Here is an 18,764-nt window from a genome sequence, read left to right as displayed (position 1 = left end):
GGAATATGAATGCAGGAATGTGCATGAAAACAGCTGCCTTGAAAGAACGAAGTCTCCAGAGTGCTTAGAGAAACCAAAGGCTTACAAACACAGCCTGTTTCCAGCAAAGCTGGTAAGGACCAGGCCTCCTTGACTGTGCTGGACCTGGGGTATCCAGAGATAGGATCAATATCTTAGTTTGGGAAGTACTAGGAAGAGTAATAAAGCTGGAGCTCTGGCGAGGGCAAGCATTTTTCTCCAACTACATAGTTACAAATATGTTTCAGAGGAGCACTTCCAATTATTTTCAACATTGCTTATAGACCCCACAGATCATATAACTGCATTCATAGCAATTTCAGCATTTACTCTGGAGACAAGCTGGAGCTACTTTTCAGACTTAATGTAATTATTACATTTATGGAGATGTGTTGCGTCATCCCATGAGATGTATATGAAGTCTGAGAAAAATACTAAAGACAGACAAATTGAGCTGAATCCTGAACTCCTTATGGATGTCCTTGGTACTTTTGTATGAATGAGAAAATACCCATCTTAATGTCCTCTCCATCAGAAATGCAAGTGCAGATTCAACACTGGGAAGGAAAATTCAAAGTGTCTCCTGAGGTCACATTCTGGACAATTGTGGTGATTTGATGGGTAATTTTTATCTACTGCAAGTCTCAAAGGTTCTGCTTTCATATGGGACCATAGCGCTAATATTTAAGAGTGGTTTAAATTGTTTGTGGTATTATGTGGGAGATTTTAAGTTCAGCATCCTCTGGGGAAGGAGCCACTGATCTTTCTAAGGATTATGGTGCCTAAATAATTCTATGGATGCCATTGGTGCAGACTGATTCCCTTGGCATATAAAAGCTCATTAGAAACCTCAGTGATTTGTAGTTTATGTTCTTGGAGTGCCATCTAATTTACATAAACTGCTTACAGTTTTCTTATAAACTCCTTACAGTTTTCTGATGTTTTAATAAAACCTTTTGGCATGGTACTGGTAATTTATTTCATTATAAGAAACACTATATAAATGCTAAACACAGGGACAACAAGGAGAAAAGAAATTGGCAAACAAAACTTTGCTAAATACAGTTAGGTTTAGGGAATAAAAATTTGTGTAGTGAGCTGAGTTGGCTGCCTATCCTTGTTCAACAGCCAAAGAATTGTGCCATGTCACATAAAGTGCAATAAATAAAATTAAAATGAAAATTACAGTCAGTCAAAGAATTCCCAAGGTCTGCATGCAATTTCAGAGTACTTAGTATAGGATCTTTGCCCCTTCTGGCTTCCTTTTGGGAGTCTTTTTCCTCTCCTGGTGGCCCAGGTATGCTTGAGGTCCAAATTGAAACATCCTGCCTTCCAGATCCCTGCAAGGACATCCTGCTCATTATCTTTCTTCCTTGAAGGAAGGAAAAATAAATTAATTCCTCCTGCTTCATTTCTACATTGCAAGGCCACACCTGGCATGCTCTGCATCACTTCTCTAAATGTCTCTCATGCCAAACCATCACATGGTGTGAACTCACTGGTCCTGGAACTACAGGTGCCAGCCCACGAGCAAACAATGGAATCTGAGTAGGATCACTGCTGAAACAATGGAATCTGAGTAAGATCACTGCTGAAAGCTTCATTTTATTAAAACTCTTTTGAAAGGCTACAGTAAACATGACATTTCTTCTCACCGGAAAAGTTGTGGCAGGGTAAGATTCACAAAAGTTGCTGACCTCAGTTCTGTAATCCGCTTTGGCATGGGCAGCATGTGAAGGACACCATGGGGGGAAATGAAAGGAGAAAGGCACAAACCATCCATTGTTCCCCTTGCCTTTGGCCACTGATGTTGAAACAATAACCACTAAGGTGCAGGTGGTGTGTTGGAATTTCCACTTCTCCATTCCCACCTCTTGGGTGTCTGGGAATTCAACCAGCCCCACACTTGGCCCAGTAGACATGATAGTTCACAGCCTGTTAACACTAGCAGTCTGAGGAGAAAATGTTCAATCCAACACCAAAGAAGGTAATTAAAAACACTGTCCACCTCCTGTGGAGCAGAGGGCAGAAGAGTGGTTTGCAGAAAAAGACAGAATGGCAACAAAGGGGCAGTTGAAGGAATATCTACAAAGAAATCCTTGTTTTCAGACCCAGCTGCTTCTAGATGTGCTGTAAGCACTAGGCAGTCAGAGTAGGAAGGATGAGAAAGGCTCATTTGCCTGCCTGATTGAAATCTGAGCAGAATTTGCAAGCTCAGACTGTATCTAGGCAGGAAAGCAGGATCAGGATTTTCAGTGTAGCTGACAAGAGTGATGTAATAAACCACATAAACTCCATAAATGCATAAAGGATCCAAATTCAGCTCCTGAGTGAAACTGCTTTTGTCCTGGCATTTATGGGTGTAAACCATCCTCTCTGTGTTTTATATCCCACAGGGTGTAATAAAATTTTCTGATGTAACTACAAAAAATGCTTAGAAATACTTACCTAAGTTAAGTTATATATGATCTGCTATGTTGAACAATCAGGTAGGGGCATTAATGGTTTAATGTACAAAGCTTGAATCAAGAAAAAATTACCATCTGATATTAATTACATTTGTGATAGTCTCAAAATATCCCAAACTGCTCATGTTTTTATCTACATGGAACCATTCCCTGTGTCATATGGGTAAAACCACACAGTGTCTGTTACTCTTACTCAAGCTTTAGGGTAGTAATCATAGGACAAACATAAAGGAAGGGCAATACTAGGCACTACTTAGAGTGTTTTGCCTTATTTAAAATAATTTGTGCAGGGAGAAGATGATTTAAGGTACTGAATAACATTCGCGCAGAGTGAAAATATAAATAAATATAGATAAGAAAAGAGAAAGGAGATATGTAACAGAAGCAGAGTATTCCTCTGAAACACAGTTCTGATAAATCCTGAGAAAAACTGTGCTGGACTAAGATGTGTTTTTGTAGCGGATAATGTGTCATGCCTGTCACAACAAGTAAACTGGACTCAGTACGCAAGATGGTCCATCCAACACTAAATTCCCCAAAATAACTGGACAGCATAAACCTGTTTCCAGTCCTTCACTGTATTTATTTGGAAAGGCTTAGGTCTGTGTTTTGTAGGGTACAGTGAGGCTCTTCCCACCACACTAATGAAGAAAAAAAAACCAAAAAAAAGCAAGACAACCACTGCTAGGATTTTTAGCAGTTTTTCCGAGGTCTTCCCAGTTATCCCAAGTTTTTTCTCACCTTATGTTTGCAAAATAGAAGAGAGATTCTTCTGTTTCAGTGGGTCACTTCAGAAGGCTTTTAGGTTGGGAATGAGGCCCGCTGGAAAGCATGAGAGGGAAGCAGAGCTACTTCAGACATATTTTTCTTTCTTGTCTCCAGACAGCTCTATCAAAATTAAATGAGAAATTATATGGGAAATTACATAGAGTGGTGTGACAGAGCCTCTCCTTGAAAACTACTCCTGAGCAGACCTCTCTTCACAACTGGGGACATTGCTGTGTTGGAAGGTAAAAATGGAATTGCAGAGAAGTGCAGTGGCAATGAACACTTAGTGTAGTGACATGAACACTCAATTTTCTGGCATCCAGAGTCGTAGAGAGTGCCTCGTGCATGTTGAAAGGTATTTTCCTTGCATCCAGTTCCATATGATGGTACAAGAAGCAATTAAGTTGCATAACTGAGTTTCAGGAGGGAAATAAAAAGTATCCCAAGCTTCTGCAGCTGAAGGACTGTGATAGACAAGTGTCAGAAATGTTTATTACTAGTTTCTAGTAGCTGTCCCTTTCATATGCTTATTCCAAACACCATCAGCCTGCAAACATGGGCTGCATACTTCATGAGGATATTTATTTCCTTCATGAGCATATTTATTTCCATGGAGAACCAGGACAGGAGTCTACAGCGAGTCGTTTGTAAACAGTTTAAGCCTTTATCTTTTCACCAGGAACATAACACCTTCGCATTTATTTACTAGCCAGCACCATTCATTTTATTGCTATTTATCCATGGAGATTGCTCTCAAGTGACTTCATTACATGTGCCTTGTATTTCAAGTGCCAGGTTTACTGGATGTTGTCACTGGATACTAATTCCCTTTAGCAATGGTTCTGGCTAAATCAGTACTACTACCCTTGAAAATCTGGTTTATAGTAGAAATATTTGCCTACAGCAAACTCCAGTCTTGCTTCTGGAAATACCTTTTCCTCAACTTTGAGTCTGACTTTTAACAAGCACCCCACTGTGAGGAATATTTAGAGGAAATAAGATGGGTTTTGCGGCATCCAAAAAATGCCACAAAAGACTCATCTTTGCCCTCTCTCCTGATCAAAGAGGATTAAAAATTGTTGCAGTCTGTTTGACCAAGAAACTCTTCTGAGGCTTTTAAACATACTGAACTTTGATCCTAGCCAGAAAACACAGGTGTCCCTGTTGGGCTTTTTCCCAAAAGCACAGGTTGTTCAGTCTTAGCCACAGTCTAGAAGTGAATAACAAGACAATTCAGAAATCCAAAGTGGAGACTTCCTTCCTTAACTTTCTCTTTGCCCCTTAGGTAGAGTTTTCTCAGACCCCCCAGGGACTTCTCTTTTCCTTTTGGAGGCAGAGGACAGTTCTAAAAGCTCAAAAAGCAAAGGTGAGAAACATTTCAGTTCTGCTAAAATGGAGCTGAGGAACATGTGGCAGTGATTCAGTTAATCTATTCCTTATCTTAACTAACAGCCTAATACTTTTTTATTAACAGGAAGTAATTGGATTCAAGTTTTATTTTATAGAATAGAAATCTAAGGGAAGAAAAACCATCACGCTGGCATCTGTGAATTAATAACTCATGTGCCCATGAAGCCATTAAGTTACACTAACAATATGCAAAGCCGGGAGAAGCTTTTGTAAATTATCGCTACTCAGGGATTGATGGTCACACAAATGCCTGGCACATCCTGCTGCAGGAATAAATTGGGAAGAAAATAAAATCTGAAGTATCAGAGTTTCTCTGCATTTCTTTCCTATTTTTCAGCCTTTCTCATTCATCCCAGTGACAGGTGGGCATACAAACATGAGGCTGTAAGGAAACTTGACAGCCTTTGGCATCAAGGCTTTTAAGAGAAGATATACAACACAGAGGAAGGGCTGATGCAAAAGTGACACTACATTGGCAAAGAACAGCAGGCAGAAATGGCAGGCAGAAATGGCAGGAAGAAAAGAGCATTGATTCCTTGGATTTCTACTCCATGTACACTGGAGGACTGTTTGGAAAACCATCAGACAATTAGGAAGTGTTTTTACTTTCTGGTTACCCAGCCTAAATTAGTACATGAAATGCTAAAGAACTCGGCTCACCAGGAAGAGAGTGAAAAGCTGGAATTGTCAACCAGACAGCTCAGTTTCTCTTGTGACCAAAATCAGAGCTCTCTTGTCCCCTGTTCAGACGCTCAGCTATCAAATCCTCCACTAGAATCATTAGATAGATACCACAGGTTATAAGAATAATATTTTCAGGGCCACATGCACTTTTCTGTATCCACCTTTGTAGAGTAGGTGATTAGGGAATCACATTAGATTAAATTAATTGTACAATGAGATATTGAACAGCTCCTTGAAAACTGACTAAAACTGATCTCACAGAAGGAAGTGGAGGACAACAATTCTAAAATATCACTTGAACCAAATTCTTGAGATAAGAAGCAAAGTGTCACTGAGTGAGGGTATGATACTTAATCACTGCTAGTACAGTTATTTATCTGCTCTTAATTATGTCTTCTTTTTCTTGAAGTAAGGGAAACTTTATAGATTTTTCTCATAAAACCCATATATCCTACCTTATTGCAGGTGTAATCAGGAATGTTAGAGCCACATCCTAAATTTTAACTTGCTGGTAACTCAGACTGATACCACTCTGACTTCCACAGCAGGCAAAAATTTTTAGGCAAGTGCTGACAGATGTTGTGGATCTGATGCAAAAAAACAGCCTTTAGTATTTAATGTGGTGATAAGAAATTAAGTTGCCTGAGGCATGAAATATAATTGTTCATTTACACTGAAAACCCATGGCTGCAAAACTTTTCATTAGAGTCATGGATGAGGAAAGCAGTAAAATAATAGATCCAAATTTTCTTTGAACCACTGTTGAAACTTTAATGTTTTTGCAAACTAGTCTCTGGGGAAAATGCTTGCGTCAATGATAGCATTGGTACAGTGGTGCTAGAGCTAGAAATGGTAGAAAAGTTGGTACATCCACACATTTGCTCCTCAATGAGTCTTTCTCAGAGCATGTGAAATAATTCCCTGACAGTTTCCCCTGTCCAAGCAAATAAATAATACTTAAAAAAAAAAAATACATGCACCTTACATTAGAAATTTAGTGTGAAATAAGGTCGCAGTCCCAAAGCAATCCCAGAAATTATGTTCTCATTATGAATATTCAGAGTTCATTAAGCATAATGATCTAATATATTATGAGTTTTTTTCCTTTTTTTAAATTCTTGCAATCTGTACAGTAAAGGTCACAAAGAAAGAACTGATGGAGTTTGGGGAGTTTAATTGCTTTCAGTTTTGATATAATAAGCAGGGTCTATTTGCAGTTATTTGACTTGGAGCTGAAGCTCCATTCATTAGATGCAAAGGAAGTTGTTTGTTTGACTGTGGAGTAATAAAGCTTCCACATCCTTAACAGGAAGACAACAACATTATTATTTTTCACTGTAATTTTCTTCCTCTCCGTAGCAGGCAACAACAGATCTTGTTTGCAAAATAATGGGGAAATCTTCACCCCCCAGTGCACAACTGGCAGGGGGCTCAGGGTGGTAACACTGCCCTGCTGACTGTGTCCCCACCCCCACCACCACCCCATTTCTGGATGCCTCCCATAAATAATGCAGTTCTGTTTCCTCTCACATCCTGGTTGGCACAGCAGGCAAGGAGATGCCCCTGCCACCACACCTCCCTGGCAGCACCTCGGCATGGCTGAGGAGGCAGAGAGAACACCCTAAGGCTTGAAATAACGAGCTGTCACTTTCTGGGCTGGCAGCTGCAAACCAGCCCATGACAGTGAAAATAAAGGATATTTAGAAATGTATAGGTGAGTTTTAGATTAGCTTATTCCTTCCCCAGTCTCACACCACTCAGAGAAATCATCTTTCAAAAGCCCCTTTCCATATTTTTCCCCTTGTTTCTTGTCTTGTTGACAAAAATAATTAAAAGCCTGACTTTAATGAAAAGAGATTTTGTGTGCTTATTTCAGTCTGCTTTGTCCACTTTTTCTTTCCCCTCCTTCTTTTACACACCGTAATTTAAGGAAGAGGAAGTAAAGCATGCAGAGGGCTCAAGCTGAAGAAAATAATTCTCAGAATCTGTCAAAAGCCAGCAGATGCTTTGAATATTCATTTTTCGTGAGACATTCATTTTTCAAGAAATGCTGCAGCTGAAATGTGGCTGCTATGTGCAAAAAGGGACAGCAGCTTGATCAGGCAACACAGGTTTGGTGTCACAAGGTGGTGACAGTGAGCTACTGCATTCCCATGGCTGAGGATTCTGAGAAACCCAAAAAGTGTAACAATCTGTGAGGACAGAAAATGACTACTCTGTGTGACACAGAGAGACGATGACGAGCAACCTGACAATTTTTTTCCCAGGCTTTTGAGGAAGAAAATCTTCATAGCCCTTTAATCAAGGAATGGGAGAGAGGGAGGACAGAGGAGAGATGATGAATGGGAAACACTGAGTAATGGGGAAAGAAATAAGAGGAAAATGAAAATACTGTAAAAAAATCAGCTCATGCCAAATAAATGAGTCAAAAAACAATCTTCCTTCTCTCATGAAGTCCTCTTTCAGTTAAATTGAAACAGTTTGAGTAAAGCATTGCAAATAATTGTTTAAATTAACCCAGAAATAAAATATTTTGCTCTATAAAAAGAAATCATTTCCAAATCTGATACAGTTATTGAATTAAATTGAGACGGTAAAACTGGAAGCAGAAGTCAATGCCTTCTTAATTTTTCTGCCAAGAAGAAATGATTATGTTAAAAAAATCAATTTTCATAATTAGCAAAAGTTCTCAAATTCCACTTTTTTTTTGGTAATTATATCTTTGTTTTAGTCTCTTCTTTTCTAGGAACATGAGCTATTAGTGACTCTGCAGCAGTTGTTATTCTCTGCAGTTACACCTAGAGAACAACAATCCTTCTACACACCACACCACCTCTCGAATAAAGAGCTCCAAACAATAAATGGCTTTGCTATGCAATCCCTCTGTCCTTGCAGTGGGATTGTGGGTGGAGTGCCAAGGTTTTAGTTGGTAATAGCTAATTTTAAAGATAAAATAATTGTTATTTGCAATATCTTTACTTGGTAAGGTGAACTACTGGGCTATGACTTGACTGCAATAGAGAAACATCCCCTCTTCAGCAAACCAAATAAATATTTTGGAGGACTCAGTAAGATCAGCACTTGTCCCTTGAGCAAAGGGGATTTCAGATTGATTCTCCACTCCTGCAATTAAATTAATGGCTTAAAATTGTGCCTGCAGTCACTCTCTGATCTCTTGAGAAAGTACTGGTTTAGAAGCCTCTTTCCTCTGCTCACTCAGGGCTGGCCAGCTTAGGCAACAGGGGGAGATTTAATTGACTTTATAATCTAATTGACTTCATGGCATCCTGTTCACTGCTAGGCAAACTCTGCTGTCCTTTCCACGTGCTATTCCATTTATTTTCTCTCTGAGAGTCAACTACCAAAACTTTCTGAAGGTGGGGAAAAGTGAATTAAACTACTTTAAAGTACAAAAACCCCCTTCCAGGTGGCTTTGTTCATTTGACAGAATCAAGACCTGTCTTCTGCGCTTCTTTCACTTGACGTACAGTTCTGTAAAGGGTTATAAAATTATTTGACATTTTGTGACAGGCCCACTGTCACTGCCATAACACAAGGGGACCAGACAGACAGGCAGGCTCTAGCACACACACCAGAGCTGGTTAAGGCAGCTCCTCTCTCCTGAGAGCATTTCTGGTGTGCAAGTCTGAGAGCAGGGACTGAAAACAAAGCAACACAATGGATTCTTCAGCTACAGCTGTTCAGGTTCTAGATCAGGTAAGACAGTTCTGCTTTAAACTTCACCGGAGGGTGGAAGTTTAAAGGTGAAGAATATTTTCTAAGCATGGAGTGATACAGAAGTGCGTATATTTAAATAGAATCACAGAAGTATTTAGATTGGAAAAGACATCCAAGATTGCAAAGTCCAACCTGTGACCAATCTCCAACATTGTAAACCAGACCACAGCAGTGAGTGCCACATGCACTCACTGAACACCTCCAGGGATGGGAAATTCACCTCCTCCCTGGGCAGCCCCTTCCAATGCCTGACCATCCTTTCCATGAAGAAATTCCTCCTGATGTCCAACCTGAATGCCCCTGGTGCAGCTTGAGGCCGTTTCTTCTCATCCTGTCCCTTGTTCCCTGGGAGCAGAGCGTGATCCACCCCCCCGACCTGGTCATTCTTGTGCTGAGAATGACACAGGAACAGGCGAGAGGCAGCATTGTAGAAGGAGCAAAGAAGGCTTTATTCAAGATAACCACACGGTTTATATGGAGTGATATGATACATTGTATTTGATTGGCTAGTTAATAACAACACCTTTCTCATACACTGTCCTTGAGAAGAACAGAAAGACAAAGAAAAACACCACCTGCAGATTGTTTATACTAACAAGGTATCACATCCTTACAACTCCCTGAAAATTCTCACAAGCCACTGTGAGAAATGCTTGAGGTCATTTGTCTCTCTGTCCCATAGTATCCATACCCCCCAGCTGTCCCCTCCTGTCAGGGAGTTGTGCAGAGCCAGAAGGGCCCCCCTGAGCCTCCTTTTCTCCAGGATGAGCCCCCCCAGCTCCCTCAGCCCCTCCTGCTGCTCCAGCCCCTTCCCCAGCTCCGTTCCCTTCTCTGGACACGCTCCAGCCCCTCCATGTCCATGTCTTGTCCTGAGGTTCCCAGAAGTGCCCCAGGATCTGAGGTGTGGCCCCAGCAGTGCCAGCCCAGGGGACAGTCACTGCCCTGGCCCTGCTGCCACACCATGGCTGGCACAGCCCAGGTGCCATTGGCCTCCTGCCCCCCTGGGCACGCCTGGCTCCTGTCCAGCCGCTGTCCCCAGCACCCCCAGGGCCTTTCCCATCTTTCCAGCCCCTCTGCCCCAGCCTGGAGCTGCAGGGGGTTGGTGTGACCCAAGGCAGGGCTGGGCCCTTGGCCTTGTGGAATCTCAGAGCACTGGCCTGGGCCCATGGATCCAGCCTGTCCAGATCCCTCTGCAGAGCCTTCCTGCCCTCCAGCAGATCCACACTCCACCCAGCTGGGTGCTGTCCATGAACTCAACCATCTCATCTAAATAATTTTACATTTTGAGATTGCATAGCCACAATTTAGAGGGAACAGTCTTTGTTTTCTGCATTGTCAAAGCCCCTTTCTAGGAAACCTCCTTTTCAATCAGACACTGATTTATTGTGCAGAGATCCCTGAATGATTGCTTACATTAGTAAAACCCAAAGGCAGTTTTATTAGAGTACATAAAGGACTGGACAGGCCATACCTTTTCAATTAATGATGGTTTTTGGTGGAGGATGGACACTTCAGTATAAGTTCTGCCTCGGAAAATTTGACTCCTAGTGTACAGACATTTTTGTGGCTTGGAAAAAAATAAGGGAGAAGTTCTTTTGATAGCAGGGTACACTGACAGAGACTCTTACTTTTCACTGCAAACTACAGTAGGTTGTAGTTACTGCAGGGGTAGTTAAGGATTTATGAGTTGTTTGCCATCTAAATGAAAGAAAAACTAGCATACATGTGGCCTGTGTTCTTGTCTCCTAGTTTTGCCTTGGAAGTATTGAGCGTGACTTTGTCCTTACAGTAGGGCAATAAAAAGAGACCAAAACACACTCTTTCAGAAATGTCTTATAACATACATAAAAGAAGGAAGGCTGCTCCTTATTCCCAATTTGTAAAAGGAAGCTAACAAGGACAGGAAAACAGACAATGCATCTTCCACATCCAGCTGTCAGAGTTGATGTTGTGGAAGGACTGACACTCATTACTTGTTCTTGCATCAGCTATTTTTCAGCCATGCATATAATTCACAGATGTTAAGTTGAAGATAAAAAGTATTTCTTTCTTTAAATATTCAGTAAAACACTGTGATTAGGATGAAAGTTTCCCATTGAACTCTTTCCTCCACCAAGAGAAATAGTTATTTTTAATGAAAATTCTCTTTGCACCTAAATGGTGCAAATGAATTACTGAGAACTTCATTTTTTCAGTGTCCAAGGTGAAAAACTCCAATTTAGACTTAGCAAACCATGATGTTATACAATTTCCAATTCTTAAATCAGGTGTGGCCAACCTGCCTGACCCCACAAACCATTCATTGCCAATATAAAACATTGCTGTCATTCTGTAGAATATCCTATGCTCATTACAAATAAAAGTGTGCTTATTCACATTTACTAATTCTTGGGTCATACAGGTTAGCAATGCAATGTGAGTGTACCTAGGTGTAAAATAATAAAGGGCATGACTGAAGGAGGGAAAAGCAATTTGTGGAAATTATTAAGCAGAAAAATCAGCATTGTCCCAGGAAAGAACTGGGGACCATTTACAGGAGGAAGTGCACCTGGAAGGAAAACACAGGGATGATATGCTGTGCTGATTTTTGTTTGTGTTTTTTAAATGCCTGAAAACTCATGTGGTTTTACTCAGCTCTCAGCCTTCCATATTAGTGAATACATTTTAAATTTTGTTTTTGTGCCAGGTTTAAAATGATTGCCAGGTTTAAAATTATTTAAAACACTGAGCAGGCCACAATGCCCCGTGGTCTCCCCGAGCAGTTTTTAATAATTCACTTCCTTCTACCATTCAGCTGTATCTCCCTCTTATGAGAAGCAAGAACCCTTCCCTCTCTTCCAGGTGGATCCTGCTCCATGAATTGTACTTCTTAATTTCATCTCTTGATATTAAGCAGGGATCAAAAGATGTTTGCCAGAAAAAATATTTTCTCTCTGGAACTGAGTTTACTGAGGAAAAAATACCACCCCTGTCTGTGGGTTCCATCAGACCAAAATCCTTTCACAGGTCCAAGCTATGATTGTGCACTTAGCTGAGCAGACCTGGAAGTCAGAGGTTGGGAGGAAAATAGCTGGGAGGGTCAAAAATCCCAAAGGTTCTGAAAGAACTCTCAGTGGAGGGAAAATTGTGTTTAAGATCAATGCTTAAAATTGCTAGAAAATATAATAAAAATCAGAATAAGAAGTTTCAGAAGGCTCACTAGAGAGTAGAAGTTGAGGAGTTTTGGAGAATATATTGAATTAAATTGGATTTTCTGCCCAGTCCATTTCCAGATATTATTCAGGTTAAGCTCTTATGTGGCTGATAAATGACTGGTGTGGTAGGATAGTGCCATACCAATGGAAAGATGGGAAGTTTCAGACCGGATCAGATCTTCTCACCCAGTACCCTGTCCCTGTGCAAAGCTTATGTGTGTTGAAAAGCAGCATAAAGGAGACTAACCACTGAGTTACTCATGCTACAAACACAGGCAGAACAAGTGCATGACTGCTGATCTTCTTCCATCAAAAACAAAGGCACAGAGCATAACTGCTCCTGTGTAAACCCACCAGTGAGCACTCCCAATTTCCTGGCTGGAAATTCCTCAGGTCCAGGCAGGAGAACACCCTTAGTTCACTCTCCTCCTGTGGCCTGCAAGCTCTGCTACCAAGAGCAATTTTGGTAATCCATTGCCCAGTGCAAACTTTTGTTCCCTCAAGGATGGTTCTGTTGCTTGCCACTCTTGCCCAAGACTGTGGGTAATTTCCATAAAATGGAATAAAAAATCCTGTATTTTCAGTATGGATTTTTGGATTTTTTTTCTTCACGCTGATTACAGATTGCCCTGCTGCCCCCAGCAGTGCTGGTACTATTTACGGAAGGGCTTTTCAAGCCCATGGCCATTCTCTTCTGTTCACTTCATCGCCAGAGACTTTCCAAGTTCCCAAGTCTCAGATACCACTGCCCACCTTAGAAGTTATTGAGCTACCCCCGTGGTTATTGCCACAGAATGGCAGACTTTGTATTTATGCATTAAACACGTTTACTGAATTAGCAGATCAGCAGAAAATCCACGCCAGAGGACGCTCATGATTTTTTAAAGACAGGTCACAGGTCTCTTCTCAGTAAGAAACTGTTTAATATTGAAGACTTTTTTAGAGATGTGCTTTCCAGTGATACAGAAAACACCCAGCACTGGAAATCTCTGGGACCTGATGATGTCAGAGGACTGGGACAAAAAATATGCAGCAAAAGCATTGTTAAATTTGTGCCATAACCAGGAAAAAAAATACACAGTGCAGCCACAAAGCAGTAAAAATGAAAGAATAAACATTAGTATTTCCAGTGTTCAGTGCCAATTGAAAAATCCAGGGAAGGTCAATTGCACATTATCCCACCTAACTGGCAGAGGATACATGTGCCCTATAAGCACTTTGTACTTTACAGTAATAAGTGTATTAAGAACGTTGTTTTCTACTGTAAGAACAGCAAAGTATAAAAGGAAATCAAAAAAATTTGCTTTTAAATTTCTCTGAACAAGAAGGCCAAGACAGTAAGTGTGACTTCAGGAAGAAATAGAAAGGGAAAAACAGGAGAAAGCCCCCATCAAACCCTCAAAATTAAGTGTCTACTCAGAAGAATTGTATATGGTTTAAAATAAAAGAGTGTATAATCACTGATAGACTGTTTCCATTCTATGAGCACTGTACAATTACATTCTTTGCTTTTCACAACATTATTAATATATTTATAAACTGTCTCTCACAGTATGTTCCTGTGCCTTTCTAATACCAGACTTACACAAACATCTAGGGATGACAGGAAAGCACAAAAGCAGCTATTAAAGTATCACAGACTATCCATTAGGTAGATAAGAGAGTAAGTTCATAAGGGAAAGAATGGAAGAGACTATCTCCAATTTCAGAATCAGAGGGGTTTTCTTCAAGAACACCTGAGCTTGTTAGACATCACTGAGGCTCAGAAAAACGCCTCCAGGCTGAGGAAGACACCATGAAACCTGCATTTAAAACCAGAGTTTAACTGACTGTGCTCATTATTTGTACATGGGTTGCTGGATATCATTGTTAAGGATTTTCCATTCAGACCAGACCATTCATCAAATGTAATTAATGTGTCAGACTTTAGTTTGAAAACCTTGCACTGATAATACTAATTTCTCTAGTCTAAGTTGGATTATCAACATGAATTTTTTAGCAAAAGAACTGTCAGTGATAAGACTAAAAATACAACGGCTTGGTTCTATTCCTAATTCAGTCTTCATACTTTACAGGCAAAATAAAGCAAAATGGTCCCAGTACTGTCGGCAATGGAGAGAGACAGGGAAGACTGATTCGGTGATCATAATCCAATTCTATTGTGGGATACAAATGCTTATGTACTATTTCAGGGAGACTAGTAATGTGTACTACAATGATTAGGTTAAAATCACATACACAAACTTATGCATGTAACAACATCTCTTGCTTGCAGAGTTTAATGGGATTTTCTTTTTCCAGTAAACCCAGTTTGATTTAATCTTCTTGCAATCCAGATCTAATTTTCAAAGTTCCGTTTGCTTTTGCCAAGGCATCCTGTTATCAAATCTCTTATGTTAACCAGGTCCATCATGTGTCTTGTGTCTCCCAACATTCTTACACAGACATGAACCAAAAGAAAGTACAGAATCAAGCAAAAATCTCACAGAGGTGGGATTTTAAAGGGCACTTACCTCAGAGGATTGAAGCACTGCAGAAATCAGTACTGTACTTGCAATGTACTATACAGCAATCACTGTTTTACTTGTTCCAGTTTTCATTCTTATTGCTAAGACCCTGGTTCAGACAGATGTGACACAGCTAAAATTTGGACAAAACCTTAAATGCTTTTACCATTATGACTCAATTCCCATATGGCCTCAATTTGCCTTGAGATTGGCACACCAAACCAAGGTTTTAGATCTTTAAGCCATGGAAAGCAACCTCGTGTCACTAAAAGGTTCAGCATTCAAGCTGAGCTCAACAAAAGTTTGTAGTCAAAAGTGTTACTTCACAAATGTCAATTTGAAAAAAGAAGAAAAATCCCTCAAAGTTCTTTTCCTCTCAGAAGCAGGGTTCCCAGTAGCATGGCTCTGAAAAACCAGGAGTGAACATTTCCGTGGTGATCTGAGGAGAAGGTGATAATTTCAATCTCTTTGTTACACTCCTCAGCAGGTGCAGGCCATTATGCTCCAGAAAGCAGTGTGATCCTTGAGTGGAGCAGGGCTGCACCAGCAAGCCCCCCACAGAAGAAATTACTTCTATTGTAGTTAGAAAGGCACCTTAGTGTAGAATGACCCTAGGGGGGAGTTTGCTCTGTGGTCAGCACCAAGTTTTGAAGGTCACAGGTTGGTGTCCCAGAGGTGGGAAGCTGAACAAAGCTGTCAGGAAGCATTTCCCTGACATCATGGCACAGACTCATTCTACAGCTCTTTGTAGCATTAGTGCTCACACCTGGATAAATCCTCTTTACGTTTAAACTCTTTCCTGCTGTGTTTGTGGACTCAGTATTTTTCTACCATAAGAAATGACAGAATGGTCAGATAAAAGAGATGCTCTGTGAAACTGTTGAACAGTACTTTAATAAAAATTATTGCAATACATTCTTCCCAAAAATAGCTTGCAGTACTACATGAAGTGGCAATAAAGACTAGCAGACTTGGCCAAATGCTTCCAGTTAATAATTTTGGCTCTAAAAACAGGCGAAATGCTAACTCAAGTTAAGCTCCAGTAAACAGAAATCTCAATTGTTACAAATGAAGCTTACATTCAAAGCATGTAGGTCTGGGTAGTGTTTTTTGGTATGTGAAGTGTTGTATCAGTACTTGTCTCAGTGACTGAAGAATTTTTGCATTTATATAATATGTATTGGGACATGTTCAGGAAATGTTTAAGGAGATTTTCACATAATTATAATTATTTATCTAATTTAAAATCTCAGTTGGTTAGTATCAAATCATAGATCCTCTTTCATTTGCAAAATTAACTTTAGATTAAACATGTTAGGCAGGATTGTATTTCCCATGTAACATTAACAAGACTCATTCTCTATCCTCTGTTGGTGAAGTCCCCTTGTAATTGAGTTTCTTTGTAAAGTACAACAGCAGCAGTGTAGCCTGAAGACTCTCACTGCCTATCACCGCCATCGTTGAAAACCCCAGTTATTTATCCAGACCTTGAAAACAGAACTCCTAAATGCCTGTGCTTGACTGGTAATTGAGTCTCTCTCCCTGCACAGATACTGCTTGAGGAAACTGCAGCAGTACAGAAATGCAACATTTATTATTCCCAACTCTTTCACTTTTTACAGTATCACATACCTAAAATGATCACAGATGCAAGCCTGTATAGCTGGGAAAGCTTAAAAAAAAAAACAATTTCATGTACAGAGACAAAGGTAACCTTACCTCTGAACAAAGAAAAATAGAGGCAGACGAGGAAAAAATGTGATGGCTCTTAGGTCCCCACGAATCCCAAGGAATCCTCTACAGCATCCCTGCACTCTGTTCTTTATGCAAAACCTCTGTAAGCTTTCCATTCCTACTACAGTCAGCTGGAGGGTTGCCATCCACCTTCAGAGGGGATGCTGTTCCAATACCACCCTGCTTCTTCACCTCCTGTTAAAATTCACTCAGAACTCACAAGGATGGCACAGACTCAGAGAGGAGAGGGAGTCCTCTTAGTGTTCACAGCTGACACAAAATCACAGCATAATATCAAGCTTTGAAAGTTGTGTAACTTGAAGTATTTTTTTTTTAATTTCAGTTCATTTCATTTCATAGGTTTCTCAAAAAGAACATCTGGGATTTGGCTATACCAGAATTTGCTGCACTCCTAGAACACTCAGTGCTATATGCCTAGCAAATCCACTTTATTTTGAAGTGAAGGAAACTTGTAAAGGTTTTTAGCTTTAAGACTGACCAAGATTATTGCATTTTAGTGAATTTAGGTAAATACTGGAGCATAGCAGTTGCTATTATTTGTTAGAGGTTAAGTCCCTTTTATTCCTTATGGACAGAGAGAATATGTGTTTGAGGGAACTGTTTCCACTAAAGGCAGGAAAATTATACAGACTTAAAAATCCATAGGTTTCTGTTGACAATGGACATCAGCAATTACTTTCTGTTTTAGAGTGTAAGTGAAGGTCATCAACACCAGCCACCATTTCCTCCTTTCAATTCCTTAACAGCCAAAATCACCTCAAGATCAATCTTTCTGAGTACTTGTTATGGACAACTTCTGATTCATTGTTACTGTGCTGACAGAACAAATCTTCTGGACTCACATCACAGAAGAAACCAATTGATAATTAGTGCATAATTACTGGAGGAAGAAACACCTGCCTTTAAAAACACCTCTTACCCTGGATACCTGGGAGCTTTTTCTAAGTAAAGCATCCCACAACATTCTTGTGAGAAACCCCGGGCACAATTCATTGCGATGTTTGGTTTGGGATTTCAAGAATTTTTTTTTCACCAAGTTTTACTGCAAACTAGAGCAATGTGGGGGCCGAGGAATTGGCCAGAAAAGGAGTTGACTCTCCCCTGGAGAGCCAACCCCTGAACAAGGCACCTTTTAGTCAGGGTGAGAAATGCTCCCAGCCAGAATCCTTTGCAGTCATATGCTGATTCGCTGTAACACATCAGTCCTCTCCCTGTCACCCCACAAGTTACTTGCATCCCATTCCTTGCCAGTTTCTCCCCGCCCCTCTCTTTCCCTATATAAACTCAATTTTTTCCCTTGTAAGAGAGAGTTGCTGTCCCTGGCTCCTCTCACAGAAGGTGCTGGTTTTTATAAAGGCCTCCACTCTGTGGAATTGTTGTACAGTGCTCTAGTCCCTTTTCTCTGCATCACCTCCAGAGCAGTCGCTGAGATCGCTGCTGAGCTGAAATCACTCGACCAGCCAGGATTGTGCCTGTGCCCCTGGGGCGTCTTTGTCAAGACGCTTCTTGGAGAAGGTCATGGCACTCCTGCCATCCACGCTGCTACGGCACAGCAACTGTAATTTTTTAAAACCCTATTTCAAATATATTCTACAAGCAAACGGAAGAAAACTGTGAAATTGTGTGACTTTACCACCATACAGCTTTGCAAGCTGTTTCAGAAGATGCCTCAAATACCAGCAGTGAATTTTACATGACCAGTGAGCAGTGACAAAAATGTTCATTTAGAGATTGAGGATTGCAAATATGAGAAGTAGCTGTATAGACCAAGATTTTCAAAAGATGGTAGAGACAGGGACAACTTTAAAGGCTTTAGTTTTCCAGGAAAAAACCTGTTCTGCAAATGTTACTTCTTTGTAAAACAAGCCCCAGTAGCATGGCATAGGCTGTCAGTCACTGCTACATTTAAGAAAAAATAGCTTGATTTGCTTTCTGAGCCCCAGCACATGAATTTCTTCTTTTCAGGAAGTCAAATGATAAAGAAACCAAACAACTCTTCCAAGTCACAGACTGAAGCTGTGCCAGAGCTGAATGTGAACCTGGCTGCTCTTAAGTGCTCATTACACCCAAGGCAGCCATACAGAATTTTCCTCAACACATTTTTTTTTTTTAAATAAGGAGTGATTTTTCCAACAGAAAAATCCATTTAAAATGCAAAATCAGTCTTGTGCAGAACTCTTCTGCATTACCAAGGTGATGTAATTAGAAGTGGAATTCAATTC

The sequence above is a fragment of the Melospiza melodia genome, chromosome 4 (assembly GCF_035770615.1).
Source record: "Melospiza melodia melodia isolate bMelMel2 chromosome 4, bMelMel2.pri, whole genome shotgun sequence".
In the NCBI taxonomy this organism is placed as follows: Eukaryota; Metazoa; Chordata; class Aves; order Passeriformes; family Passerellidae; genus Melospiza; species Melospiza melodia.
This window is presented reverse-complemented; position numbering follows the sequence as displayed.